Below are 10,349 nucleotides of genomic sequence, written 5' to 3'. Positions count from 1 at the left end.
TACCAAGAAGGGCCTGACAAACCATCACTTGACTGATAGAACTGGATCCAACCTAGAATTATTCATTAAACCATTAAATTGTTGATTGGCCACACCATATGGTGGCATTACATAGCACAGTACAGGAAACACTGATTTTCATAACATCTTCTACTTGAAAAATAGTCCATACTTACTAAAATACTTTCACATTTCACTAGATTCCAAAATTCTTTGATATAAACAGGGTGTTATATCCATTATTTTTTAGAGGACATCGAAGCACTAACAATGTAAATAGATGGTTTAACTCCTGGCTAGCTAGTGGCAGAGGCAGAACTAGAACTATGGGCTCCTTATTGATAGGTCACTGCTCTTTCCTTTATCTCACTGCTTTGCTTGTGTGATACTGTGACAACTCTTGGAGGCCACTTTTGCTGATAATTCAGTCCAGGTCTGATTGACTTTTGGGAAACAGGACCTGCTGAGTCTGAGCATTCAAGAATATACGCTCAGCCATAATCATGAGCCCAAGTATTGTTTCAGATACTTGCTTTAGGAAATGTGCTTGAGTTCTGATAGTGGGCTATTATCTCTTTTTAGGAGGTCTCCTTAAGTGTACTCAAGTAAATTAGCAATGCCAGATATTTTAAAATATCAGTTTCTAGTAAAAATGCTTAATTTTTGTGACTTTATTATGTTGCTGCATTACTGAGTTCCCCTGATGTGTCAGGCACTATTGTAAGATTTGAAGACATGGCAATAAACAAAATAGAAAAAATTCTGTCTTCGTCATAGGGCTTTTATTCTAGTTGGGGAGGGGGTGCTTGTGAAGGAGGCGAACAAAAACCAAGTAAAATATAAAGTATGTCAAATGTTGATAAGAGAAAAAATACAACAGGGAATTGGGACAGGATATGTGGGGGTAAGGGGGACAGGGATTGCAATTTTAAATAAGATGGTTAGGGGAAAGGCTCCACGGTAAATGTGAAGGAAATACATCACTATGTACATCTTCAAAATCTACAAACATCAATATTAAATTTCCAAAGTACTTATCTATAATTACTAGCAAAAAAACAAAAAAATTAATGAGTATACAAACACAGCCACACCTACACACAGATGCATACACATATGTACATATAAAATATAGCACTTACTTTTCAAATTAACTCCCCACTCTTTATGCACCTAAAAGATGAAATAAGTTTGAATTTATGTTTTTGTGCAACTATAAGAATATGGAATGTAGCTATTACAAATCTCTGCTTTTTTGTTTTCAGACCTCCCACCGTTTAGCTCAGTGATAAAATTCCACAATAAATTTTGACTTGAAAGATTTTAGGATATCATGAAAATGGGAATGACGAATGAAGGCTGAGATGAGGCAAATATTTGGCAAATCCTGTGAAGCACTTAGAGCAAGCTTTATTAAGTGTGGTGGAATCAGATAATCATTACTGTTTTTATTTTTATCTGGAGTCAAACTTAATTAAAATAAAACATTTTCTGTGGGTTTTCTAATTAGCCTAACAATTTACTGGTCTCCAAAGATCTTTGTAGATGGTGACTTTGGCACAGAGTTCTATTGCAGAGGACTCTCTAGATCTGGAAAGAAGTTGGAAAATAATTTCTTTAAAAACAAAACAAAAAACGTCCCAGGAAACACCATGAGAGAATGTTTTGTGACATATTGGGAATTCAGTTGAAAGGTATTATTAGGAAGTCGATGGCAAGCTGAGTCCCCAAATGCTCAGTTTGTCATTGTTTAGAACCGCAAAGACCTAGGAGGAAATGTTGTAGCTGCCCTCTTGTGGCCAAATTGAAAGTTTTGCCTCTTTGTCTTGATACTCGTAAGAAACCAATGATACATTTTTTCCCTGGAGTTATTCATTTAATAATCTAAGAGTAATGAAAAATTTAACATTTTCAAATGGGCTCAAAAAAAAAAAAACAAACCTTCCCCCAAAGCAAGATTCAGCAGATCAGTCAATACATACTTTTTAATGGAGCAAAACTCCCTGCTATTGGTAAATTATAATAAAAGCGTGGTCCCTTCCACCACACCCCAAGTAAAGTCATCTGAGACTTTTAAAGGAAATACCTAAAGACAAATACTTTCTGGTGGAGGTGGTGGGGGCTAACTGCAGAGGAACATGTAGGAAATAATAACGGGAAGTGCTTTGGTGCCTGTCAGCTGGGTGATCAAGGCTCAGTCACTTAACCCAAAAGCTTAGACTTTAGTTTTCTCACATGTAAAATGAGATTGCTCAAAGGCAACTTCTAATACCACTTTTAGCTCTAAAACCCTATACATATGTGACCGGATGGACAAAACAAACGGCTTTTTGGTCTCTGGAATTTCTTTCCTTTCTGCCTGTGTGGCTTTATGATTAGTGAACCAAAAAGTCGTGAGGGGAATTACGTGATGAAACCTTTGAAAATTGCAGGGCTACAGGGAGATTCGTAAAACTGCCCTCACTGGTCTTGTGAGAATTTTTCAGTTTATTTATACAAGTATTGACTTTATTAAGTATCAACTATGTGCTATGCATTATTCTTGGTGCCAGTAATACAAAATAAATGGAGAGGAGAATCCTTGTCTTTAAAGTGTTTGTAGTTTGAAGAAATCAAAATTCAATCATTTCTATGTAGCCTTACACAGTTTGCTTATATGTTCATACAGTTCTGGAAATATTAAGGGGAACTTACCTTAACTTTGTCTCCAAAGAGCTTTGAGGTGGGATCGCCTTGAAGCTTAGCAAAACTCCCAGTGAAGTTTGGCAAGAGCTGGGTCTGGACTCAAAATTCTGAGTTCAGGAGAAGTGTGCTCTTTGGTGAAGCTTCCAATGAAAGAGGTGTCCGACTATGCCCTGGTCGTTCTGAAAACTGCTCTTCCATGGGCCATTTTTTTAACATAAAAGGAAATTCTAGTAAGTCCTATATCTTTTTGGAAAATGCCTTTTCTGTGTTCTGCTTTTACATTCATAACATACTATGAAATGGCTAATTTCATAAGATTGTGTTTTAAATGATTTATGAATTTATTCAAAATTTTTACTTTATCAGGATAAGATTGTTTTCTTGGGTTTGTGTATTCCTCAAGTCTTTGTGCATGTTCTGATGTCTAAAGTAGAGAAATAATCTTAAATTTGGCAACACTAATTGTTTTGGATGTGAGAAAATTTAAGCTATACATTATTAAAATGAAAGTTGATTTATGTTATTAGTCATACATATATACACATGTGTGCTATGATTAGGTTACAGGAGCTTGATAAAAATGATTATTCTAGATTACAAGACGTTCTGGGAGGACCTCTTGATGACACAGATTTTTTTCCCTGTTGCCTTGGTATTTTCGGAATATCTTACACATCATCTACTATATGTGGCTTTGTTGTAAGTTAGAGTTTGGTTAGATAGAACATTTGAACTCTGTTCAACTTGGCAATGTGAAGAGCCTGGAGTCCAGTGATTCGTCTTTAGGGCGGTGTTTGGGGAATAACAAAATATTTCAGAATCATTAAGGGTATTCCAACAGGGAATTTGGGAGTGGTTGAGATGCTTTGTGTGCTTCTAAGAAGGCAGGATGGGAGAGATTAGAAGAGGAAAATGGTTTTAAAATTTTACTCACAGATTTGTAAATATAGTCAACATTGCTGCAGGTCCATAACACAATGAAATGATTACAAATTGGTAAAAAGATGATGGCTCTTTCTGGTCTCAGTTTAATGAAACTGAGATGTTAAAACAAAAAACAATTTACATGTTACAAAGGTAGGGCTATTAATGTGTGATATTAGAGCTCTTCCCTGGCCAAAACTATCTGAAGACTTTTAGATAAAGTCTTTTAAATAAGTTGGTGATATCATTTTGATACAAATGGCGACACCACAGATCACTTCTTTATACAGATTTTCATGTAGAGATGCTCTGAGGAAGGCACTGTGAAGTCCTCGAAAGAATAAAGACCTGGTTCAGAATATGCTGGGTCAGTAATTTGCTGCTGGTTGTGTGGTGTTAGGTAAGTTCTTTAGCCCCAGGATCCACACTTATAAATTGAAGTGATTCTTCTTCTCTCATAGGCTTGTTCAGAAAAGGCTCCATGTTTTCTTCTTGCCACATCTTCCAGGTTTCTAGGAGAGTTTTGCTACATACCTAACTGATCTCCAAGATCATGTCAATCATTAAGGCCTAAAGAGCTAAAAAAAAAAAAAAAAAAAAAAAGAGAGAGAGGAAAAAAAAACAGTTTAAATGTTATTGTTTGTGTTAAGTAGTACATGAAAATTTAAACTCCCTCTTTTAGCTATGCCAAACAAAGAGGAATGCGTTTAACATTGAAAGCAAAAGAGTCTTTGCTCCATGGACTGTAAGGAAACTTGCATTTTCAGGTTTTGTTTAGGTGTGGAGATGTGGAGAACAGCAGGAGTTTACAATTTCTGCACATAGGGCTCAAAGGCTTATCCAGGCATTTTCTGCGTGGTTGTGTTTGAACCTGGTTGTTGATTGCTTTTCACGCAGACCTCTTTCCTACATTCATTTTTTTCCTTCATTTAATTCAGACATTTTAACCTTTGGGTGCACATTATTGAACACAATTCTTGTGTCTTTATGGCTAAGACCATGTTTAGCAGCATTGCCTAATTCTGGATGGCAAACTCAAATGTATGTGCAGATTAAAAGTGAAGCAGGCCCTATAATACAGCTGTGAGCACTGGAGACTGGTGAACTGGGGACCTCAGTCCAGACAGCAGCCACCAGTCAATGGCTTGTTGCCGCATCACTATGTGAGCTGCCTAGTGCCAGATCTTCCAACTTTTTTGAGAGCAGTCAGAAATACAGACTTGATTTTTAAAACTGTGCAAATCAAACAGAGCCCATTGTCTGAGGACTGCTTGTTTTGTGTACTTGCATTCCAGATACAGTTAGCACCTCTTTCACTATCTTGTTTCCTAATAAGGTAATAGTTAAGAGCTAGATAAACTGGGATCAAATCATAGCCCCATCACATACATACTGACTGTGTGACTTTGGAAAGTTACCTGATATCTCATTTATGAAATAGAGATGATAATAGCTCTTACCTTATTGGGTTTTAGGGAAGACTTAAATGAGCTGAAATATATAAAGTGCTTAGAATAGTGCCTGGGATGTAGTAGGTGCTCCTGAAGTGTTTAATATTGTTAGAGTCTCTTTTATATCATCTCACTAAGAGGCCACAGTCCTCTTGTGAGGCCTGGGAAGAGAGAAGGAGGAAGAAGGGAAACTACCCTTTATTGAGTACCTCCTGTTTGCCAATAATTATGCCATATGCTTTGTATAACATTTCCTCATTTAATCCTCATGTAAAGTCTTGAGGTAGATGTCATTTGCATTTTATAGTAGAGAGAATTGAGGCTTAATGAGATTCAATGACTTGTCCAAGGTAGAACAGGGATTTAGGCTTAAGTAGATCTGATTCCAAACCGATCATTTTACTAGAAAGCCTATCACCCTTGATCCAGGGAGATCTGCTGTGAATTTGATGCTTGCTAGGAAATTGCCTTCTAAATGAATCCACTTGGTGTTATGAGAAAAACTTAGGACTGTAATGTTTCCTCCCCACCCCCTGCAAACTGGGAAGGTATCAAGAGACCAAAATGACTTGGACAAGTCCAGCTTGGTGAGTAGATGAGTTTATTAAGACTTACATCCAAAGCACTCCTGGGCGGTAGCAGGACAGCTCTAGAGATTCATCCCGCTTCCTATCTCTCATTTAAGCTAATTATTTGGCTCTTTGCGTACTGTGCCTGTGTGATGGGACTGTTTTCCTTGGTACGTTTGGGTTCTCAGAAACACCTGCTCCTCGGCTGGGCGTGACGGCCTTGGCTCACTACCTGACCTTTAAGGTTCAGGCAGTGGACATACACCCTTAGTAACCTGGTAGAGGACCCATCACACTACACTTGGAGCCAGATTAACTAGGGAGAGCTTTGCTACTTATTAACCTACTGTCCCTGCTGGGCAAACGTCAGCTCCTTGAGAGGAGGGATAGGGTCTTTTTCTATCTGAAGCTCTCAGCATATTCAGTGAACTCAAATCCTGACAAAGATATGAAAGAGGGACTCAAAATAGACTCTCATAGTTTTGGAGAGTCTGGACATAGCATGCAATGATAGATCTGGCCAGGCCAAGTATTAGCCTTTAATTCCTGCACTAAAAGCCCCTCAAATGCTACAACACTTGTGCCTCCCCTTCTAACGGTGTTCTTTATGGTATCAATTAATACAATCAAAGTAGATGGGAGGTGTGAAGGTGTGTGTGAAGGGAAGGAGGAAGGGAGCCAGAAAAGAAAGTGGAAAGCGTGTCTGTAGAGATAAGGAGAGCAGGGCTGTGAAAGGCAAAAGTCATTGAACAAACTTCCTGTCAGCTCCACAAAGTAATTTCAGCCTGGATGAACTTCCCAAATCAGGACAGAATCAAGAAGCACACGCAACAGTTTCCTTGGAAAGCCCTTTTCACCTAATTGGGCTCTGCTGAAAACAGCTTTTGTTTTTGGTAGGTGGAATAAAAGAGTATGAGAAGGTTACTCAGAATATCTGTCTGCTGTTGTAAATCACACAAAGTTTTTCCCAGTTTAGGGCTTAAGTCACATCCATCTACAACTCTGAAGCAGAAAAACATGTGACTCTTTCTGCTGGCTGATGAAATGTTTTCAAAGGATTTTAATTCTTCCATCTGAGAAGTTTGAACACACAACTTTCTAGTTTTTGCTTCATTGACTCAAATGTGGTAGGAGTCAGTGGAATGACCAAAGTCATGAACTAAATGATTAATAGGTCTGTTTTTAAGAATCGAGTGGAAAACAAACAGAGAAACGAGAACTACAGTTCCCACTCTGTCCCTTTATCACTTTGCTCTCTGTCTCCCAGGAGACTGAGGGACAGTCAAGGCCGCTGAGTCACCACCTTGCTGTTCCCTTTCAGTCTCTCCAGATGGAGTGCCAAGGCCGCCAAGGCTGCGCCGCCCCATCCCGGGGGTCAGGCAGGCTCACAGATGGGCCTTTGGAAGTAATCCAGATGCAGAGCAACGCTGAGCCCATCCATCCAGAGCCAAGTGTCAGTGTCTGAATCAATTTTCAGCCAGAGCTCTTTAATAAGCTTAATATCTAGAGTCCTGTACTTCCTGGCTGAAGGAGCTCTGGCAAGTTACTTACCCTCCCTGATTCTCAATTTCCTCATCTGTGAAATGGGAATAATCCTAAAAGCTACCTCGTGTGTGTGATAATTAAATGAGTTTTACCACATGTAAAAGGCTTTGTGCAGTGACTAACACATGTTCATTAATATTGTAAATAGTAATATAATGTTTTAGAGGTGTATTGATCACAAGAGCAGGTGACTATATTTGCACTGGAAATAACCCTTTTCAAAGTGCTTTTATTTTGTGAATGATTTTAAAAGGCATTTGATGTGAGATCAGGTACTTTCATTTACCACTCCAAAAATGAGAAATAGAAATCTCCATTTCTATTATAAGCAGATTTTTATTCCTTTGTGTAAATTATCAAGATTTTATAAAGGGATATAATATAATCTTGTTCCTTGCAGGGGGGAAATGGGGTAATTATACAGCGATAACATGTAGATAAAGCAATGATTAATTAGATGGATTAAACATGATTAAAAAAGTCAAAGAGGGATAAAATCATTTTTTTTTTCTTTTTAAAAGAAGTAACTTTGTTCCATACTTACTGTTTCCATATACTGGATTGTTTCTCATTTACACTAAATGGAACACAAAATTGTCAGGCCCAAATAAAAATTTCACAAAGCTTCGTTTCTAGTTCATACTAAAGGTGTTTCCTGATTAGTATTAAGCAGCATTATTAATTCTCAGGGATTATCTTTTGACATTTTCCTGTATCACATTTTTGTAGGTAGGAGAACTGATCGGAATTATAGCGGCAAAGCAGAATTCAGAACTGGGCTCTGCAATCACAGATCTTTCCTTTGTAAAGTTGGGATGGAAGAGTACAGTATAGCAGAAGGCCACAGGCTTTAGAACCAAACAGATCTGTATATGAATTCTGGATATACCACTTATTACTGAGTTTTCAATGCATTAGTTATTTTAATAAATTTATGGAACAAACAAGTGGTTCTCAAAATTTATCATGGATCAGATTTACCTAGAAGGTATGTTAACACACAGATTGTGGACACCACCATAGAGTTCCTGATTCGGTAGGTCTGCTGTTTGGTCCCAAAATGTGCATTTCTAATTAGTTCCCAGGTGATGATGGGGGCCTCACTTTGATAACCAGTAGGATAAATGTTATGCAGTATGTTCGGCTTAGGTGGTAGGTTGTGAATAGCTGGTTAACTATTTGGGGCCAGTTTCCGTATCTATAACTGGGAAGAATAATGGGAAAAACCTGGCTTCCCATAGCGAATAGAGATGTTGTATAGATACACCTGACACTTAGTGGGCAGTCAATAAGTAGTAGATATTTTTCTCTTAGAGTCTGATACCCTTGGGTTCAAGTTCAAACTCTGCTGCTTGCCAACTGAGTGAGCTGTTGTGAACTCCTTGTTCTCTTGAAACATCATTTATTTGTAAAGTGGATGCTATTGACTGAAGTGTTCCTCCTTGACTCTCCCTGACAATTCATGTGTGGAAGCCCTAAAGCCTACTGTATTGGTATTTTGCAATGAGGCCTTTAGGAGATAATTGGGGTTAAATGAAGTCATGAGGATGGGGACCTCATGATGGGATTAGTGCCCTTATAAGAAGAAACACCTTCGAGCTCTCTCGCGCTTCCTTTCACCCTCTGTCTCTCCGTACCACCCCCACCCCTCCACCATGTGAGGACACAGTGAGGAGGTTGTTGTTTGCAAGCCAGGAAGAAAACCCTCACCAGGAACCAAATCAGCTGGCACCTTGATCTCATACTTTCTGGCTTCCAGAACTGTGAGAAATAAATTTCTGTTGTTTAAGCCACTCAGTCTATGGTATTTTGTTATGGCAATTCTAGCTGACTAATACAGTGGAGATAATTCTACCCTGTAAATTATGGACGTAGTGAGATACTGTGCATACAGCACTCAGAACAGAACTGGCTTCTTGTAGTGATGGTAGCTAATGAGTGTTAGTGTTGTTATTTAATAAGAACAATTGCCATTCTGTCCTTACTTCCAATTTCTTTGCAGGATTTCTCCTCATGTACACTTTGCTAAGTACTTTCCAAATCTGATGGTCAACTATTGTGGGGCATGTGGATGAGATAAGAAGTGAGGGCTAATTTAAGTCATTGCCTTTTCACTTTGTTGCTACAAATTAATTTCTGTCTCAGCATCTCATCTTGGGACCTCCCCATATTTATGTAAGAACAAAATGGTATCAAACATTTTTATGTGTTCAGCCTATTCAAGAGAGTAAGCCATCTTGTATGGCTCATTTTTGTGACATTCCATTTTTCAGAGCACATTGGTCAGTTGTCTCCTGGGTGGTATCTTGCACATGTGTTTCCCATTAAAGTAGCAACTAAAGAGTGGCAACTGTGAATCTTTTCTGGCTGGTGTTCATGTTCCCTTTTCTTCTGTAATTAGCTTGGGGTGGACGTTTTTGGAGGAAGGGAGGGGGAGGCTTATTTATGAATTGAAAATTGGACTTGATGCATATGACACTGGGTTATATTGCTTAAACTAGCTATGATGAGATTTTCTCCTGGTTCTCTCTCTCTCACTAAAATCTCTTCATGTATAAGTAGAGTCCTCAAGGCCTTATGCTTCTACAATGTTAAGCACTTAATTTTGTTTTAAAAATCACATTAAAATACGAAAGACTTAATTGAAGCTTTAAAAGTAAAAAGAAAGAAATGAAGTCAAATGCCTTTGATTATTTTAAGAACAATATTTTGTCATGGTGAATAACTATTGGAATCCCCTCAACACAAGTAAACAAGCTGTTGGGGGTCATTTTAATAATTTTTGTATTTTTTACTTATCAAAAAGACATTATGCATAGCCACTCTGTAAAAAGTTTGGCAATTTCTTATAGACATACGTGTAGGATGTGACCCAGCAATCCCACTTCTAGGTATTTACCCAGGAGAATAAAAAGTTATACTCACAACATAACTTGTACATAAATGTTTATAGCAGCTCATTTGTAATTGCTAAAAACTGAAAATAACTACGTGTCCTTCAATGGGTGAATGGATAAACAAACTGTGGTATATCCATATAACAGAGTATCACCTAGCAATAAAAAGGACAGATTATTGAGACGTGGAACAACTTAGATGGATCTCAAAGGTATTTGGCTGAGTGAAAAGTTACATGACAAAAGTTATGTGACATTCTTGACAAGACAAAACTACA

At 38.0% G+C, this 10,349-nt stretch overlaps 1 long non-coding RNA gene across 5 annotated transcripts in view; it reads right to left on the bottom strand.

Annotated features, from left to right (window-relative positions):
• Window positions 1–767: 767 nt before the first annotated feature.
• The window catches only part of LOC144333605 (uncharacterized), a 90,231-nt gene continuing 80,649 nt past the window's right edge, over window positions 768–10,349 (bottom strand). For 4 of the 5 annotated variants that reach the window (XR_013402487.1, XR_013402489.1, XR_013402490.1 and 1 more), the window contains one exon: window positions 768–4,187. This is a non-coding gene — a long non-coding RNA (uncharacterized LOC144333605). The remainder of the gene's footprint in view (window positions 4,188–10,349) is intronic. The other variant, XR_013402491.1, reaches the window with a different exon arrangement.

The sequence above is a fragment of the Macaca mulatta genome, chromosome 13 (assembly GCF_049350105.2).
Source record: "Macaca mulatta isolate MMU2019108-1 chromosome 13, T2T-MMU8v2.0, whole genome shotgun sequence".
In the NCBI taxonomy this organism is placed as follows: domain Eukaryota; kingdom Metazoa; phylum Chordata; class Mammalia; order Primates; family Cercopithecidae; genus Macaca; species Macaca mulatta.
This window is presented reverse-complemented; position numbering and strand designations above follow the sequence as displayed.